Source organism: Colobus angolensis, unplaced genomic scaffold, assembly GCF_000951035.1.
Source record: "Colobus angolensis palliatus isolate OR3802 unplaced genomic scaffold, Cang.pa_1.0 Scaffold256, whole genome shotgun sequence".
In the NCBI taxonomy this organism is placed as follows: domain Eukaryota; kingdom Metazoa; phylum Chordata; class Mammalia; order Primates; family Cercopithecidae; genus Colobus; species Colobus angolensis.
The window spans coordinates 1,229,261-1,236,333 of NW_012115777.1; the positions used below are offsets into that span (position 1 = coordinate 1,229,261).

General features: G+C 38.1%; 1 pseudogene; it reads right to left on the reverse strand.

The window, feature by feature from the left end:
• Window positions 1–1,200: 1,200 nt before the first annotated feature.
• LOC105515221 lies at window positions 1,201–6,492 on the reverse strand (annotated as a pseudogene).
• Between the last annotated feature and the right edge of the window lie 581 nt (window positions 6,493–7,073).

The following is a 7,073-nucleotide window of genomic DNA, read 5'->3' on the forward strand; positions in this document are numbered from 1 at the left end:
CCCCATTTCTACTAAAAATACAGAAAAAAAAACAACTAGCCGGGCGAGGTGGCGGGCGCCTGTAGTCCCAGCTACTCGGGAGGGGGAGGCAGGAGAATGGCGTAAACCCGGGAGGCGGAGCTTGCAGTGAGCTGAGATCCGGCCACTGCACTACGGCCTGGGCGACAGAGGGAGACTGCGTCTCAAAAAACAAAACAAAACAAAACAAAACAAAAAAAACTTAACACTTACATGTTCACCACTGGCAGAAAGTGATTTCCAGGGACCAATATCTTAGAGAAAAAGAGGGTTCATTCAAATCATTCAAACTGGTGCTGAATCCTCGCAGTCAAAAATTCTCTTACAACTATATGCTGTTCCTTCATTTTATGTGACCTTGCAGTTTATTAAAAGCGATCAAAGAGTTCTGGAATCTTATTTTCAAAAACCAGATAATGGCACAAATTTTAAATTTGGGCAGAGTCCTAGCAGACAGTTATTTCTCGAGGATTTTCTATACAAAAACTGTACTCCATGCTGGGCATATATTTTCTCACCACGACATATGGGCAGTCGAACCCTGGTGTCAATAAGAACACATCCAGAGTCATATAGCCAGGTATTTTTCAGTTTTTAAATTAAGGGATATTCAAAAATTTCCATGTGCACGTTTACACCATTTTTCTAAATTAATCACCAGGTAATTAAAGCAGATTCACAGATGAATTACTCTCAGTTTAACTACACGCAACAACTATACCAATAACTTTTTCTTCTAAATTTTGCATAACGATGGTTTACAAAAAGTGGTAAAATTTATCATGTTCACAATTGTCATTTTTCAAGGTAGTAGAAGACCAAGATATTTTAAAATGATATAAACTTTAAGCTTTATTAAACACACACACACACACAAAGTCACCTTTCCTCCCATTCCCCACCCCCATCTCACCTCTTTATTTAATATTTCAAGAAAGACTGCCCGAGAAGCACAAGCTCATATGCTACATTCAGGACCATGATAAATGTAGGCAATAATGAAATAAGTTGAACTTTGCTTCTTAGTGAAGCCACATTTATTTCTTTTTTAAGTAAATTTGACTTTTATTGCAGTTCCAATTCATGCTTTTAGCAATATACAACAATTTCCAAAATGTTAAAGTAATTTCAGTCAACTGAGCCTTCAATGGCAGTGCTTATAAATTGTATTTATTAGTATGGTCAAGATAAGAAAGGAATTTGGGCTTTGATTATAAATTGCAGAATCTTTCTCTGATTCTCTTGGCCGAACTTTTCCTCTTTTCTTTTCTCATTCTTTTCATTGCTGTCTTCCATCTTTCACGCTCGAATTTCTCTCAGTAAATCAAAAAATGCCTTGTCAACATTAGCTCGTGTTTTACCAGATGTTTCCACATAGTTAACATTCCAATGGTCAGCTCTGTTTTGTGCCTCTTCTACAGAAACCTTTCCTTCTAAATCTGATTTGTTACCAACCAGTAGAAATGGAACATTCTCATCTTCTTTTATTCTTAAAATCTGCTCCCTGAAGTCAGCTGTAGCTGCAAAGGATTCCATTTCTGTAACAGAGAAGACACAGAGAAACCCCTCCCTGCTTCGGAAATGGTTGTCTCTAATTGCAGCATAGTCCTCCTGCCCAGCTGTTTCTAAGATATCGATCTGTACTCTCTCGCCATCCAGTACTATTTTCTTCTGATAGGTGCCTTCTTTGGTAAGCTCATAGTCCTCCACAAACTCATCGTACATGCATTGTAGAGTCAGAGCAGCCTTTCCCGTAAGTAGAGTCACCGGCACTGCCCACCTGATGACTTTGTGTAAGGCCAAATTTATTCTGATCCTTGGGTTTATTTGCGGCCATCTTGTGTCGTACTTCTCACCAGTAGGTTAGGAAGAATCTGCACAGTGAGCCAGTCTGCCGCCCAGAGGGTTCCGGAAGCAGCGGGTGCGTGGCTCCGGCTGGTGGGTGCTTGGCCCTTGTCGCCTGGGAGGCCCCACGCTGGGAGCAGTAGAAGGAGGAGTCTTTATTATTTCTATTTCACCTATGATGAATATGATCCTCAGTTGACCGAGGTTTTTAAGAGGTAGTACCAAAATTCATAGCCAGATAGTTCTATCTCCTAGCCTAGTGCTTTTCAAATATTGAAGTGCATGAGATTCACTAGGATGTATTATTAAATGCAGATGTTTATTCCATGAGTCTAACGTGTATCTGAGATTCATTGTTTCTAACAAACTCCCAGGTGATCTCGATGTTGCTGCTGATGTACCCCACTCTGAGTAGCAAGGTCCTAAAAAGTTGAATCCTGAGATATGGAAAGTACGATAAATACAAGAGTAGCCTGTTTGAATATTTGGAATCACACAAAAAGAGTAATTAGGCTCTTGTCTTCTTTTTTTCTCCTACAAGGTACAAATCTCAGTAAGCAGCAAGACCGTTTATTACACATTCTCTAACATAGAGAAACAATCAAGAGTTGAACAAAAATAATGGGATAATGGACATAAGCAACCAAACCATGTCATTCTCTTCTGGGGAAGCAGGGATGGTGGTGGAAAGTCCTTGGGTTTCAGCAGGCTTTTGCGTATGGTTTCTGTATCAGTTACCTGTGGGTTTGACCACATCTTTTCCTCTATAAACCAGGATGCTATGTTGATTACTGAGAAAGGAAGTAAAATTGAAAAATATTCTTTTTTTAATTATTTTGCAGAAACTGAGCATACCTTGCATGAGACTGCCTAAGTCATTGTGCTCAACTGTGCTTAAAAATTTTGCATCTCGGTTAGATATCACTCCTTACCTGACAGAAAACAATATATGGAAAAAGCCAAGCAATAATCCTCCAAGGGCTTCTAAGTGTTCAAGTGAAGGAAAGAGTTACTCATCTTCCTTTAAATCAGAAGCTAGAAATGATTAAACTTAATCAGGAAGGCATGTCAAAAGCCAAGATAGGCCAAAAGCTAGTCCTCTTGCACTAAACAGTTGGTCAAGTTGTAAATGCAGAGAAAAGATTATTGAAAGAAATTAAAAGTGCTACTGCAGTGAACCCATGAATAATTAACGGGGGAAAAAAAGAAGCAGCAGCCTTACTGCTTATCTGGGAAAGTTTTATTTATTTATTTGTTTTTATTTTTAGTGATCTGGATAAAAGAAGAAAGCAGCCACAACAGTCCCTTGCCAAAGCAGAATTCAGAGCAAGGTCCCAACTCTCTTCTATCTTATAAAGGTTGAGAGAGGTGAAGAAGCTGTAGAAAAAGTGTTTGAAGCTAGCAGAGGGTGGTTCATAAGGTTTAAGGAAAGAAGCCATGTCCACAGCATCAAATACAAGGTAAAGTGGCAAGTGCTGATGGAGAAGCAGCAGCAAGTTATCCAGATCTACCTAAAACAACTGATGAAAGTGGCTGTAACTAAACAACAGATTTTTAATGCAGATGAAACAGACTTTGGGAAAAAAATACCAGGTAGGACTTTAATAGCTAGAGAGAAGAAGTCAATACCTGTTTTCAACGTGTGAAAGAACGGGCTGACTCTCTCGTTACAGGCTAATGCAGCTGATGACTCAAAGTTAAAGCCAGCACTCAAGTACTCATTAACCATTCCAAAAATCTTAGGGCCCTTGAGAATTATTCTAAATCTACTCTACCTGTGCTCTATAGATGGAAAGACAAAGCCTGGATGACAACACATCTGTTTACAGCATAGCTTGCTGAATATATTTTAAGCCCACTGTTGAGACCTACTGCTCAAAAAAAAGATTCCTTTCTAAATATCACTGCTCATCGAGAATGCACTTAGTCACCCAAGAGCTCTGATGGAGAGGTACTATGAGGTTAATACTGCTTCCATTCCTACTAACACAATACCTATTCTGAAGTCTGTGGATCAATAAATACATTTTGTAAGGCTAAAACTGTCATAGATCACTATGGATGGATATGGACAAAATAGATTGATAAACTTCTAGAAAAAATTCACCATTTTAGATGCCATGAAAAGCACTTGTGATTCATGGGAGGAAATATAAATATTAACATTAACAGCTATTTGAAAGAAGTTGAATCCAACCCTTAGGGATGACCATGAGGAGTTCAGACTCCAGTGAAGGAAATAATTGTGGATGTGGTGGCTATAGCAAGACAATTGGAAGTGGAGGAGTTTGTGATGTTACTTAATTCTGAAATCTCATAAAACTTGAATGAATGAAGCATTGTTTCTTATGGATGAACAAAGGAAGTAGTTTCTTGAGATGGAATGTACTTCTGGTGAAGATGTTATGAATATTGTTGAAATAACAACAAAAAGGCCAGGCGTGGTGGTTCATGTCTGTCATCCCAGCACTTTGGGAGGCTGTGGCAGGTGGATCGCTTGAGGTCAGGAGTTATAGACCAGCCTGGCCAACATAGTGAAACTCTGTCTCTACTAAAAATACAAAAATTAGCAAGGCATGGTGGTGCATTCCTGTAATCCCAGCTACTCGGGAAACTGAGGTGGGATAATGACTTGAACCCAGGAGGCGGAGGCTGCAGTGACCTGAGATCATGCCACTCCACTTCAGCCTGGGCAACAGAGTGAGACTCTGTCTCAATTTAAAAAAAAAAAAAAAAAAGAAAAGAAAAGAAAGAAAGAAATGAAATGACAGGAAAGTATTTAGAATAGTCATAAATTTAGTTGATAAAGTAGTGGCAGGGTTTGAAAGGATTGAATCCAAGTTGAAAGAAGTTGTGCTGTGGGTAAACTGCCATCAAGCATCATTGCATGCTACAGAGAAATTTTCATGAAACGAGGAGTCTGTTGATGTGGCAAACTTCATTGTTGTCTTATTTTAAGAAACCCAACCTTCTGCAACCACCATCCTGATCTGTCAGCATCCATCAGCCTTGAGGCAAGACCCTCTACCAGGAAAAAGATTACAACTTACTGAAGGCTTAGATAATTGTTAGCATTTCTTAGCAATAAAGTATTTTTAAATTAAGGCATGTCCATTTTTAATATATAATGCTACTACACTCTTAGACTACAATGCAGTGTAAACATCACTTTCATATGCACTGGGAAACCAAAAAATTTGTGACTCACTTTATTGAAGTGGTCTGGAGCTGAATCCACAGTATATTTGAGGCATGCTTGTACTGTGAGTTTCATTTTGCAATAATAGGCAATGAACATTTGCAAAATAACTTATTCATGACCTATTGTGTTTCAAAAATTGTATTCAGTTGTATTAAAACGATTTGCATAATTGGCATGTTATTGATTTGACAATAGCTGATGACCCATAGTATGTTAGAGATTAATTTCAAATAACTCAAAACTGATTTTCGAGAGCTTTTACGTTATATTGGCATTTCAATGAAACTTGATTTTAAAAATTGTGTTCCGTTGCCTTGACTGGTTACTTAGCAATTAACATAAAGTTTTCAAAAAGCCTATATACATTTGAGAAGCAAAAACCAAAATTGAGACAAATAACAAACCACACATATGGTGTTTGAATTGTTTTTTAAATTAAGGACTGTATTTATAGTTGCTGTGTTTGAGTTACTCATATGCAACTGAGAAATTGAATTTTATTTTCCATCATTGGTTATATTGTCAGGCCTCTGAGCCCAAGCCAAGCCATTGCATCCCCTGTGACTTGTACGTATGCCCAGATGGCCTGAAGTAACTGAAGAATCACGAAAGAAGTGCAAATGCCCTGCCTCGCCTTAACTGATGACATTGCACCACAAAAGAAGTGAAAATGGCCGGTCCTTGCCTTAAGTGATGACATTACCTTGTGAAAGTCCTTTTCTTGGCTCATCCTGGCTGAAAAAGCTCCCCCACTGAGCACCTTGTAACCCCACTCCTGCCAGCCAGTGAACAACCCCCCTTTGACTGTAATTTTCCTTTACCTACCCAAATCCTATAAAACACCTTATCTCCTTTTGCTGACTCTCTTTTCGGACTCAGCCTGCCTGCACCCAAGTGATTAAAAAGTTTTATTGCTCACACAAAGCCTATTTGGTGGTCTCTTCACACAGACGTGCATGACAATTATAGTCAAACCTACAGAGTTATTATTTTGTTTTTAATCATTGTCTTTTCTGTTTTCAGCATTACATTTCTCTTGAAGCTTATAGAATTTACCATGTCAGTCTTCTCCCCAGGGTGACAGTCTCATTTTCTAGAACTTCTGAAAACACATGAACCATGCTTCTTCATAACTTTTTAAAATACTATTTTCTCTTGATTTGCCATGTGAAAATACTGCAAATTAGTAATAATAATCCCATTTCTATGGAAATATTGTAGATAATATTTAATCTTGCTAAATGTTGAACAATTCATGAACTACTTGCTGAAATTCAATAAGCAATTCATGAATACTTGAATCGAGAGATTCTGTTTTTTTGTTTGTTTGTTTTTTGTTTTGTCAGAAACTGGTAAATACCGTCAGTGACAAATATTATTCCATCGAATTCAAACTGGTTATGAAATATCTCAATTTTTAAACTCATCCTGAATCCACTCAGAGCAGTGAGAAAGATGAGGTGTGACTACAAGGTAATGAAATTCATTTTCTTATACCAGCTCTCTGAACACAATTCAACAAGAGGAATTCCAAAAATGTTTTAAGCCATGGTAGCACCATTATCATCAACATACAGTCTCCCAGGGCAATTCCTAAGAAGGTCAACTCATTGTGGTATTTGTTAATGACTGTTTTTTCTTATTTTATTGTCATACTTTGTAAGTTGGTGTAAAGGCACTTTGAAACAGAAGGAATGCCTCTCGGATGTCCTGGGAGAGCATGATGCAGGGAGCCTCATTCACATCTGAGTACTGAAAAAAGAAAATAAAGTCATTCCTCTTGTATATCGGTATACATCCACATCCTGCTATGGATACATTTTTAATTGCTCTCCTTAAAAGCTTGATCCAAAAGCCCTTGAAGTAAGCAGCCCTCTACTGTTATCCTATTACACGTGAACAGTCTCTCAATCCTGCCCTGATTTTTAGAGCGAGGGGAAGAAAAGCATTTGGAAATTGTTCTGAAATATAGTTTCTACTAACATTTTCCTATGGGTGATCTTACTAG